This window comes from Ochotona princeps, chromosome 6, assembly GCF_030435755.1.
Source record: "Ochotona princeps isolate mOchPri1 chromosome 6, mOchPri1.hap1, whole genome shotgun sequence".
Classification (NCBI taxonomy): domain Eukaryota; kingdom Metazoa; phylum Chordata; class Mammalia; order Lagomorpha; family Ochotonidae; genus Ochotona; species Ochotona princeps.
The window spans coordinates 21,923,335-21,936,532 of NC_080837.1; the positions used below are offsets into that span (position 1 = coordinate 21,923,335).

A 13,198-nucleotide genomic window follows, 5' to 3' on the forward strand; every position below is an offset into this window, starting at 1 on the left:
CCCCAAACCCACCTCTTATCCGAAGAGTACATGCTTACCCTGCATTTCAGAGAAGGGCACTTGTGGAGATGCGAAACATTTGAGCTTTATGTTGGGTTACCCAGATGAAAGAATTTCCAACACTAGCATTCACAGATTCTAAGCCGAGAGAGGCATCTGTGTGTGTGTGTGTGTGTGCGCACTCTGAAGCTATGACTCACTTAACTTGCTGCTACCTGCCACTATTGGGTTTTGATTTCACCTGTTCAAACACAAAGTTTCCTATCAATTAACTACAGGGGAGAAGTACTCATTCTGTGTGTTCCTGACTTGCAGGCAACTCAGGGGTTTTAGTCTGTGCGTTTAAAGAAGCCACTTTCTGAACCCACCTCCACAACCTGGCATGAAAATGCGAACCCTGTTTTCGGCGCTCTGAGAACTAATGAATGGGAAGTCCTGGCAGAATACACACGGTTAAGCCTGTATCCCTAGACCCTACAGAACAGGATGAGTCCGGAGGCCCTTCCTCAGCTTCAGCACAAGGGCACCACAGCACCTGCGAGCTGCAAAACACCCAAGCCCCTCCTTCCAAACCAGCGAGGGGAAAAAAAGAGAAGGGGCTGCGAGGCGGCAGAACGGCTCACCTGTCCAAGGTCACTTAGCTCTGGTTGCAGGGATGGCTGGCTCGCCCCGACGCCCAGGGCAACGTGTGCACCGCCCCAGCTCTCCGCACCCCATACAGTGCCCAGGAGGTGGGCGCGGGGGGCGGGGAGGAGCTGTTGCGGGGTCCGCGAGCATGCAGCCCCCGCGAAAATGCCATGCCAGCGGCGCTCCATGCCCAACTTCATCTCTTCGCGTCAGCATGCAGTTAACCCTTCTCGCCTTCCACCACGTCACACGGGTCACACGCAGCGCTCTCGGTCCCTCTCCCCCTTCTCTTTCTCCCCCCCACCCCAAGCGTGTCTACCGAACGGCTGCCCCCCAAGGTCAGCGGCGGTCCGACCTGGCACTCACCGGCGCGGGGGGCGGGCGCACCGCGGCAGCCCATGTCCTCGCCGGCGCGGCTGGGTGCGGCGGCCGCTGGCGCGGGGCTGTGCGGGGCGCCCGGCTGCGGGCCCGCGCCGCGGGGAGCGCCGCCCAATCAGCGGTTCGAGGCTCGCGGCTCGCCGCGCCGGCGGGGTAGAGGGGGAGGAGGAGCGCGAGCCGTCGCGCGCCGCCCGAGCGCCTTCCGGGCGCGTTGCCTGGACGCGGTTGCCGTGGCAGCCCGAGCTGGAGGCTTTCCCCGCGCACCCGCGCCCAGCCCGGCGGCGCCGCCCCTGCTGCCTCCTCGTTCCCACACCCAAAATAGCCTCTCTCTCTCTCTTTTTCCTCCTTGGGTTCTGCTGTTTGCCGGAGAGCTGGCGTCCCAGCGCCGAGGATTTCGCTGATGGGGAAATAGATCGTGTCTCGGGGCGGGCTGGGTCCGTTGGAGGTAACCAGCCGTGTTTCACAGGGCTGGAGCTAGGGCCCCAAGCTGGCTGCGTGGAAATCTCTCCCGAGCTAAGCCCCCTTTCCCGCAAAGATGGTTCTCTTTCCTCCCTACCTCAAAGAGAAGTTGCTGGAGGGGAGCTCGGTCTGATGAACAGCTCGCAGGTGGACGCCTCACCTGGGAAGGTGGGACTGAGCCCCCGGGGCCACCACCTGTCGCTCAGCTAGGCGCCTGGACCCCACAGCGGGGACCGAGGACGCGTCTCCGTTACAGAGCCGAGGCTCCACAGCCTTCCTCGCCTCTCTACCCCACCAACCCCACCCGCAGTCCTGCCGTTGCGGTCCCAGTTCGCCTTCCTCTTTGTGTTAGATTCACAGCAGGATACCTGAGCCCGTCCTTTCGTCATTTTGCTTCCACCCGTTGCGGAGGCGGGACTCAACCTGTGCGTCTGCCGCGCGGCTCTTCCGTAGGTGCTGTCGCTTACGGAGACAGGTGCAACCCCGGGAAAGGAGCGCATCTCGGCAGGAGGGATCCGGGCTGCAGGTATCCCGGTTCCAGCAGCTATTCGTCACCTGTGAAACAGGACAATAATTCCACACCACCATCAACACACACACGCACGCACACACACACAGTCGCAGCTAATGCATCTGCGACGTTTCAGTCAACATCTGTGGGATACCTGTCAGGTGCTACAAACTAGGCTAAGCTTTAAGAGCAATGGTGAAGAGGGAGATGGCTTAAGCTTTCACAGAGTTTACAGCCTGGCACAAGTTCATTCAACCACAGACAACTGAAACTGCCCATGTGACGGACAGAGAGTCATGGTTTTGAGTCCTGTGATGTGGGCAGATGGACCTACCAACATCTCTGGGCACCGTGGAAGCTCAGTGATTTTTTTCCCCTCTTTTAGATTCTCACTGTCGAATGCATGATACCTACTCCTCAAACACACAGTGAATTGGATCCTATGTCATGGTGATGACAGTATTACTCAGGCAATACTTTCTGCCACTTAAAATATACTGTACACATGAAACTTGCCCCAGTTTCTGGAATGGTGTTCCAGCATCACCAAAAAACACGTATTCAAACGCAGAACCCCAGGAAACATTCCCCGCGGTCCGCAGGAAGACTCGGAATACTTATGTCCCCATGAGATGTGCGTCTCTGAGGTAAACCAGAGGAGCGCCTGTAACACAGGACACAGACTTGCCGTTTTCTGCAGACTTCAAAGCATAGCTGTACTCACCCTTGTAGATAGACTGACTTCAATTTCCCTCTTTAAAAATGATACCAATTAACATAAAACTTCCAATTTAAAGATTCTTGCTCTTAATTGTTCTTCAGGTGGTTACTGTTCTCTCAAAAACTGTGCTTTGCTTATTAACTTGTTGAAGTATACCAATTACACAGTTTTTTAAATTTGCTTTTATTTCTAGTTGAAAGATCTATAGAGAGAACAAGAGTCAGAGAGAGAGATCTTCCATCTGCTGGTTCCCTCCCCAAAGGGCCATCATGGCTGAAGCTGAGCTAATCCAAAGCCAGGAGGCAAGAGCTGCTTCCAGAGCTCTCATATGGATAGAGTGACCCAAGGACTTGAACCATTCTCTGCTGTCTTCCCAGGCCACAAGCAGGGAGCTAGACCGGAAGTAGAGCAGCCTGGACTAGAACAAGTTCTCCACCTGAGATGTCGGCATTGCAGGATGAGGATTAACCTGTTGAGTCACCATGCTGGTCCCACAAGGATTTTTTAAAAGTAGCTATAATTAAGGTGTAACCATCAGAGAAAACATAAACTAGTGGGAAGATCCCAGCTAATAGTGCTTATATCTTAGCTTAGATAATTGTTGGTGTATAGAGGAGGGCAAATTCAACCTGAGGGTATGTTTAAGTAGCACACAACTGAGCCTGAACATACTACTTACCAGAGCATGAAGTCTGAAATAAAGAAGGCTTTGCCTAAAGAAAATATAGCTAGAAAATCTAGAATAACCTCTTAGTGAAAAACTGATTCATCAAAGCCTATTCTATTGTACCTTGCTACACATACACACACGAGTCTGGAATTTGAAACCATAAAGCTTGAATTCAGTATAGTTCAGCACACACTCAGGGACTACCTTGTATTAGCCAGTCATGACAACACGGTTTAAAAAGTGAGCTTATGTGTAAGCTGATATTCTTGTTTCCACTTCTTTCCCAGAGAATACACTGATGGATGATGGCCTCCTTGGGTGTTAGAATTAAAAGACAACTTTCACTTCTTTTCAACCACAACAAAAAATGACAATATCTGCTCTATGTAGGTACACAGGATCCTGACAAGTCATGCTGAGACCAGGTGGTAACATCAGGAATACGAACCCAGTCCTTATCAAAAGTTTTCTTATGTTGTGAATTTTTTTTGCATTGGTTTTGAGTTCTTGAGTATTGTATCAATTAGAACTTACCTTGATCTTTGAAATTTTGTGGCACCCCCTTAAATTCTGCACCTAAAACACCCCCACTTGGTCCTGATGTTATGGAGGCCAAGGTGTATGTGTCAAGCCCTGTGCTAAAAGCTTACCTATAGTATTTCATTTCTTGCTTGCAACAACTCATGGATAAACTGAGGTTTAGACGCAGTGTGGGAGTATGGAAAGTCCCAGGTCTGCTACATTCTAAAGCCAATATCCAAACCTGGGCATCACTTGACATCATAGCCTGTGCCTTTAACCAGGTGCTAAATAGCCTCCCCCCCCCCCAAAAAAAAACCACGCGAGACAGATGAGGAAGAATGCATCACCATCTTCTGTAGATAAAATGTGTGGCATAGCAAGCATTATTTATTCTTTCCCTTCTCCCCTTTTCCCCCAAGGAAGCACACATCAAAAAATATGCATGGTAACTTTAAAAGTTATTTTGAAGGAGCAACTTAATTTTAGCATTCCATGTGATCTCTTACACACTCACCTCATTAGTGAAGGAGTGGCTATTTAGAGAAATTATTCAGAGAATTCAAGGATTCAAAGTTTGGAGTTGCATAGTATTTAGTGCAGTGGTTAAATTCTCCCTCAGGATGCTCTCAAAGGGCCCAGTTAGGTAGTCCCAGCTCCTCCACCTCTGCTCTAGGTCCCTGCTAACACAAATTCTGGGATGCATTGGGTGATGGCTCAAGTGACCGGGTCCCTCTTAAAGCCTTCTTAGACACAGATTGACTTCCCAACAACCTGCGTTTGGCCAGCCACAGCCCCGGCTATTACAGGCATCGGGGGAACCAGCCACTGATTCTCTCGCCCCACCCCCTTTACTCTGTCCTCTAAATAAATAAATAAATTATAAATGTTTAAGAGAGAAAAATACATAGAGAATCTTTAGTGTAAAATATACAGAGACAACATATTTTGGAAATGTAATTATATTCCTAACAAACTAAAGTCAGTTTTTATGAAAATATGCTCGTCAGTAAAAGGTAAAGTATTATACTTAAAAAAAATCATAACTGGCAAATAACACATATCCTGACCTTAAAGTAAAGCAAAATGAACATTATGCAGTTGCTCTGAAGTAGAGAAACATTAAGTACAATCCTCTTTGTTTTCACTTCAACATCTATACCTTATAATAGCTTTCATGCACAAATGCAGGTTCCCCAAAACAATTACATTACATTTATTAACATGATTTAGTAAAGATGGTTGAGTTGAAAGGATTCTCTATCAGGTATTAGAACCTCACCTAGCCATGTAGTGGAGCTGCCATTTCTGCTGCCACAGAACATAGCTTTTTCTTCATGGTGGAAGCATAAATAAAAAAAAAAAACCTGACATTTTCTTTGTGCTCTTGGAGAAATTCATGCTGTGAAGATGCTGGGAATCCTTTCTGTATGCTTGGACAAGTGATTTAACCTCCCTTTAACTCAGTGCTCTCCTTTGCAAAATGAGTGGGATGCAGCTCCTACTCCATTAGGTTCCATTGAAGACTCACAGACACAGCTAAGAACAACTTACTTACTAGTTATCACACTATTCTTTATGTCTAACACATAAGTTTGTTATTTGTTAGCAAAACCCAATCAGAAGGGTTGCAGATAAAATTAATATTAGCTCAACTCACAACTCACAAAGGGAGAGAGAATTTGGTTTTTACGCTGATTGACTCATTTCTCACCCTGTCACTGGCGTTGCTGGTCTTGGAACAATGGCAACCCTCCTGATGCCTGTCACACCCCAAGCCATCTCTTTCTTTTGTATGTAGCTATCATCTTTCTGGTAAAATGCGCATGCAGTGCCTGGTGTGCTGGTCCTGGCTTCAACCTAGCCCAGCTCTGGTTGATGAAGGCATTTGGGGAGTGAGTCGGCAGGCAGATCAGAGCACAAGGGAGGCTAGGCTATGCACTAGAGTAGCATCCTTGTTGTCAACACCAGGAAGCCAGTAGATGTTATCTGACAGGCAAAGAGCAGGAAAGACCAGAGTAAACAAGTTTGCCTTTATAAACTATGTGCATCTATTTTATTTGATGCAGAAAAATCCAGAGTTATGAGAAAAAAAAATCAGAGAGCATTTTTGAAGTACAAGGTCTTATTATTTTTAAACTCCTCTGGTTATTTATTTAAGAGTCTTATTAGTGCCTTTTTTCTAGGACATGAATTTCTGCATTTCTATTTTGAGCGCATTTGAAATGTGTGGTTAACAAACCACAATCCTTCCATTTCAGAATGGCATTATGAAACAATTTTAGGACTAAGACAGTAATTTAAAAACTAATTTCACTCAAAAAAATAAACCCATTGACTACATAGCAGATTCTTCCACATATACTTTAATATGTTCTGATGAAGGATCAGTGTATGCTTCTCACTGAAAGTTTTAGCCCACTAACAATAGAATTAATAATAGAATTATCAAAAATGAAAAAAGAATAATAGAATTATCAAGATACTTTATTAATAAAAAATGTTTTCTTCAGATGCATAAAGAATCCATTTAAGTATGCTTTTTCTCAGAGTGTAGAACAATCACATTTTTGAACAAGGAAAAAGAATAAAATCGTTTAGTTTGGTTTTTTTGTAAGCATTGTGAATAACAAAAAGACAGTTAACCTTTTTCCACAACTCTAACAATGAAAATAATTACATGCTGAATGTATAACCTTTGATTTATAATGCAATGGATTCTAAACTTCAGAGTCAAGAACTGAACTTCACATCGGACTTCATCTCTTACTCAATGGATGACATTTAATATGTTTTGAGTCTGAACTTCCCATCTGTTGAGCACTGCTTGAAGGGGAATGGGGACACAGTCATCAAGGCATGGTCTGGGGCTTCATGGAGCTACCATTCTAAGGAGGGACTCGCAATAGCAATGAGGATTGCAGGGAAAAAACGCAAGGGTTGCAAGATAATAACTGATGTAGAGTAGGGTGATGAATTTAGGAAGAATGGCTAGGGTGGACTTGGTTCTCAATAACACTTGGGGAACTTAAGTTAGCTATATAATGGTCTAGGGAAAGAAAATTCTAGGCAGAAGGGACAGTCAATCTAAAGAGGAGGCATATCTATGGAACAGCAAGAAAGTTAATATGACTTGTGTTTTGAAAGGGATGGCAAGAGCAGGGTATTCAATGGGTTTACAGCAAGACCATGTGGAGACTGTAGGCAATAGTGAAGAGTTTGGCTTGCATAGTTTAAGCACAGGAGTCACCCAATCTGATTTACTCTGGTAGTCAACTGGAGAATGGATAACAGGTGGAATAAAGGAAAGTAGAGAAACCAATGTCAAGGTGGTTGTGGATGGGACTTATGATAATGACTAGGATTCTGATGGTAGAAGGGAAAATGGAAACAGAAGCAGGCAGACTTGGGAGAAAGTAAAGCTAAGCAGACTTGTGGTGCATAGCTAGGGGTGGAGGGAAGAGGAAGCTTGGATTTGTTGTTGTTTCTGTACACGAGCAGCTGGATCATCGATGATGGCATTTCTGAAATGTAGAACTCAGTGCGAGGAACAAGGTCAGGAGCAAAAATTGAGATCTCTGTGTTGGATGTAGATTGGTGATGCCTCCTACATCTCCAAGAGGAATAGCAAGGTGGAAGGTGGAGCTGAGTTTAACATTTGGAGGAACACACAGGGAGAAGATATCCTTTGACAGGCATTAGCAAACAAGAGGTACTCACAGACACAGAATAAGATGTTATCATGTATGAAGGACAAGTACATCCAAAAATATGCGGGGCCCAGAATCAAGCTGGGTATAGAAAGAAACACCAGATACCAGAAGTCAGAAACCAAACCAAGAAAGAAGACTGAGAAGAGGGAGCCTGAGAAGTTAAAAAAAAAAAAAAAAAAAGCTAGGAAAGTGTGGTGATGCAGAACCCACAAGAACTTCGAGGCCAGCTAGATCAAAGGCTGTTGAAAAACTCCACAAGCGATGACTCCCAGGGGGTTTGTCAAGAGCAAATAGCATGACATTGATGACCTTGATGTCATTGACAGATCAAGTTCTAGAGTCAGTTGCTTTACACTTCGGCTCAGCGGAGTAGAAGCTGTGTAGCCTTGGAAAATGTATTGCACTCTAACCTTTACTGTTCCTTTCTATCAAAAGTTTATAATAGGGCCTGGAGCAACAGCCTAAAGGCTAAATCCTCACCTTGCATCTGCCATTATCCCATATGGGCTGCTCAATTTTCCATCCAACTCTCTGCTAGTGGCCTGGGAGAGCAGTCAAGGATGGCCCAAAGCCTTGGGACCCTGCACCCGCATGGGAGACCTGGAAGAAGCCCCTGGCTCCTGGCTTTGGATCAACTCAGCTCTGGCCATTGTTGTCACTTGGACAGTGAACCAACAGGTAGAAGATCTTTCTGTCTCTCCTTCTGTCTGTATATCTGCCTTTCCAATTAAAAAAAAGGTTTATAATAAAACCTGATTCATTAGATTTTGTGTGAAGATTGAATAAGCAAATGTACATAAGCTGGCATATAAGATCATTCTGTAGATAATAGTTGTTATTATCAATAGCATCTTCATTAACAGCAAGCAATTAAAATTGGGTGAAAAATTAGAAAATAAGAAACTGCAGTTACAGAGTCTGTGAATTACCTAGCACAGTCAACAAATGACAGAACTCTTCTCATGAATCACCCAAGTAATCCTCAACTTCGTTTTCATGTACCTTTCAAAATATATGCATTAAACATCCTGGAACTAGATAAAAATATGAGCACATTAAATGTCACAGAATGGAGTACTTTTAAGTGATTAACATTATTTGACTATCATTTCAATCCAAACCAATGCATTGAATACAAGACACACTCTATAAAAGTTATAGTCATGCAGTGACATCAAGGTAGGACAAATTAGATGTAAAAATTTAGACTGACATTTTACACAAAACATCAGAAATTCAGCTTTCATGAAGAACAAAGATTTGGGAGGGGTTTTAAGCAGCACCAGGGAGAGCTCCCAGCAGCGACTGTTCCCTAGCCTACCAAGGTCAACCAAGAAGTTGACCATTTTCCTCCAGAAGTGGAGATCTTCCGCAGTTAGCCCTGCCTGTGAAACAGGAACTCCACAACTTAAGAACCTTTCCAACCTTCAGTGCCAGGAATTACATCAGCTTCCAGATCAGAATCTGCAGCCATGCACTCAGAAACTTTTCTAGTGAACTCCAGTTCTACTTAAGCTACAACTATATTGGAAGCACAGGATTGCGGGGGCGCACACAATCACAACCTGTGGTCTGTCAAGATCCTTCGGTGGGTCACATGAATGTTAAGGCCTGAGAAATGCCAGGATAGCAGAAGTGACCCCATGGAAACTTGGCAGAGCCCTGGCTTTTTCACTGGATAAGAAACAGTGGCCCTGCTGGTAGAAACCCTAGTCAATCATGAAAATTTCAGTAATTTTGTGTTACAACTCGAATGAATGTCACACCATTTGGAATTTGTGAGAAATATCGACCTGACTATATGGCAAGCCACATAAAGTACAGGTGGTAAAACTGTGATTAAAAACAAAGAAGCAGGGCCCGATGCGGTAGCCTGGTGGCTAGAGTCCTCGCCTTGAATATGCTGGGATCCCATATGGGCGCCGGTTCTAATCCCGGCACCTTTGCTTCCCATCCAGCTCCCTGCTTGTGGCCTGGGAAAGCAGTCGAGGACAGCCCAAAGCCTTGGGACCCTGCACCCACATGGGAGACCTGGAGGAGGTTCCAGGCTCCAGGCTTCGGATCGGCGCAGCACCGGCCATTTCAGTCACTTGGGGAATGAATCATTAGACGGAAGATCTTCCTCTCTGTCTCTCCTCCTCTCTGTTTATCTGACTTTGCAATAAAAATAAATAAATCTTTAAAAAAAAACAAAAGGGGTAATCTCTAGGCTGACATTCTGCAGACAACACTGTGCAACTGATATTCAGTGTGCAGTGTGCTAATTTCTCCATTAAACTCTGGTGTCCTGATATTATAAAAATATCAACTGCTATTTAGCTTCCCTCAGTCAACATTTGCTTCATTTTGTGAAACAAGGAAAGAAAACAGAGTGTCCTAAACCCACAGAAGGATGTCTCCACCTACACATGAGCTCAGTGGCATGCCTTGGGGATGCAGTGACTGAAGGGCTGTCCTAGCTGGACAAGACAGACTTCCCAGAGTATAGGGGGACTGCCAGAGTCAGCAGTGGGAGCTGCACCTCAGGGATGTGTCTCAGGATTGTGTTTGCTTTTTGCTTCTCCATTTCCCCAGCAGGAAGGTGTTGATCTGCTTCTTGGGTGGCATTCCTAAGGGAATAGTTCTCCATTTTTATCCTGCAATGGATTTTCTAGGCCATCAGTTCAGGTAAACTATCTGTGTGACTGCATCAGGTCTAGTGCTGGGCTAGGGAGCCTGCAGGGGAAGGGAGCTGGAGAATGAGACTCAGTAAGTTTCAGTCGCATGATCTGTACTCTTGAGGGGTTTCTCATCTTGCTGAGCAGTGTTCTGCTTTGTGTTTTTTTTTTAATTAAAGATATAGACATACAAAAACTAGCAACCAATAGTTTGAAATTAAATAATGAAATACAAAATTATATGGTGTGTGCGTTGCTACAGAAGATGAGAACAGAATGAGCTCTTTTCTTATAGACAGAGAAAAGGAAAGCCTGCCACAGGATCTAATGGACATGTGGCGAATTAATACTCAGAAGAGAGATATGGACAAGCTCCTAGGGAGGAAACAGGGACAGGGACAGAAGGTGAAAGTCACTTAGTATCTCTTGTCTTACTGTCCATTTCCCTAAATGAGAAAATAATAGTATTTATTCTGGATAAATTATACATTTCTGTGAGTTAAGTAAGATGGTGCTTGGGAAATACTTTGCAAATTTAAAATATGACTCAAATTCTTCACTGTTATCTTTGCTATTTTCTTATGGCATGCCTTCTTGGGACATTACTTTAGGTCTCTATGTAACCCAATCAAGGAATCACCTTAGCAACCAAACTTACCAGGGCAGTGATGGAAAGCAAAATTATGAACATCTGATTTTACAACAAAGAAGTAACCACAAAGTTGACAACAGTCTTCTGCAGAAGATTTTTTTCCCTTGCAGAGTCAGTCTATTCAGAAAGCAAATTACAGCCCAGAAGGATGACAATGAGGATGATAACAATGACCCTAATTAATTGCCTAGCAATGCACTGGCCTCTGCGCTAGGGCCTTCCTTCCTCCACACAGGACGCTGGAATGAGGAGCTAGCATGCCCCCTCTGCAGAGGCCCATCAAACCTCACTTATCCAAGTTTCACAATTCCACAGTGATGGGGCTAAAAGCATGCTTGTCTGTCTCCAACTTGCAAACTTCTTGAACCAGATCAAGAAGAAAAGTTCTTCTTTAGTTTTTCTTACTATGTCTGTTGTCAACATGAAGAACAGTGCTTGGAGGGGGACAAAAGAGATGAGTAAGTGAATTGGACATTGTACCAACCTGAAGAAGCATTTTTGCACTGAGTGTAACTAGAACAGATTTGAGCAACGTTTGCCAAGTTTCTTTCCCTATTCTTGGAGAGAACAGATTTAAGGGAGACCACAAAGCCCACCTGCTTAACCCTGTTAGTTTGAAGAGTTGTTGTCCTAAAGGGGAAAGGTGGGGCTACAAAGGATGAATTTTACTGGTTGTATGTAAATTACATCCAGGGTATCCCTGGCCTCCTGGCACTGTGGGGCACTGTGGGGCAGCTCCTCTTTCAGCACAGTCTTTGATCTAGCTTGCAGCCCAAGGACCTCTGTGCATTTTCAGAATGAAATTTAAGCTCTCCTATTTGGTACTCTAGAACGGAGCCAAGTTGCTTCCTGTCTTCCTATTAAAGAAGAATGAGTCCTCTTTGTTGCTGTTTTTTTTTTTTTAACACAACTATATTGATCATCGAGTAAGTTTAACACTGAGTTTGAGGAGGCCACATTAAGAAAATCAAGCAAATCTAACAGGGGAGATGACAGGTTGAGAAGCATTGGTGCCACTGACTCAGCATCCACAGACAGGAGGAACTGAATCAGAGAGCTGGGGAGAAAGCCTGGTTATCCAACACTCATCCATCTGGCTCTTTGGTGAGCTGAACTCACTTTCTATCTATAGCATCCCTCTTGAAAATGTATTTCCCAGGATTCTTGCAGTGTGACCACAGAGGTGCGTCAAGTGTTCACCACACTCCCCATCAGCCTCTTCAATGCTTCTGAGCATCTTACCAGATGCAGACACAGTTGCAAGACTCTAGGCTGGTGGCTTCCTTACAGAGAGGATTTTTGGAAAACTACATGTATATATATAGAGAGAGAAAAATATAGAAAAATTTCACCATGAGTTCAAATAGCTGCAAGATATACTTTCTGGTGTAATGATCCATGCCCTCCAAGCACACAATTATTGGATCCTTAACTTCATAGAGCCACTACACAGACTTGAGAATTTAGTGGATGCACACTCTAGGCACATGGTAAAACGTGTGTACTGGATGTGTGGGTGCATAGGTGAAGAGAGATAGATGAGGGGAGAGAGAGATGGAAAGGAATGGCAAGATGAGCGTGAATCGCAGAGGGCCTGTCGGAGATACGGTGGATGCTCCAACCTCCGCCCTCAGCTCATGTTTGCACTCACTCCCAGCTGTACTTTACACCTCCAGTGATGAATCTTGCTGCTTGTCTGCCAAAATGCTTTCTTCAGCACAGAAAAGTTTGCTGACTCTGGCACTTAGGTACAACCTGGAATCTCAAGCAGTTGACTCAAGGTCAACCCTCAGCCAAAGCAGGAGAGGAGGCAGTGGGTGGAAGCCCCAGGCTTCCCAGTCTCTGAAAGCATGGTGTGCAGTTTTCCATGGCATCCCCAGCAGGACAGAGCCCTGGTTGTCCTAGTGATAACTGCCCCCATTGCACCTGTTATCACTGTTTTTCCTTTGCTGTCTCACAGGCTGCACACATTCCTTCCCTTGTACCTTATGGGATCACAGCTCAAAACGATTCCCCAATCTAAGTTTTTCTCTCAAGGTCTCTTCCTGGGAAAACCAATCACAAGACTGGAATATATGAGTGTTCATTACAGTGTTTTTTTTTTCCATTGTTTTGTGACGTGAAGCTTTTCAAGGTCAAATAAACACATGCCTTTTAGAAATATTTTAGAAGGGTAGCCTCATGGTTCTGCACTCTAGATTCTGGTCTCTGACCTTCTCAGAGATTCTATAAGATCCTGAAGTTTCTTTAATAAAACCATTTCTGCTTAGAAACAAATTTCTGGTATTGCA

The 13,198-nt window shown here is 44.7% G+C and overlaps 1 protein-coding gene across 3 annotated transcripts in view; it reads right to left on the reverse strand.

The window, feature by feature from the left end:
- Positions 1-1,136, reverse strand: part of FAM81A (family with sequence similarity 81 member A) — a 79,742-nt gene extending 78,606 nt beyond the window's left edge. For 2 of the 3 annotated variants that reach the window (XM_058665766.1, XM_058665764.1), the window contains exon 1: positions 994-1,136. The gene's annotated coding sequence lies outside the window, so the exon portion shown is untranslated. The remainder of the gene's footprint in view (positions 1-993) is intronic. The other variant, XM_004578035.2, reaches the window with a different exon arrangement.
- Positions 1,137-13,198: the final 12,062 nt, after the last annotated feature.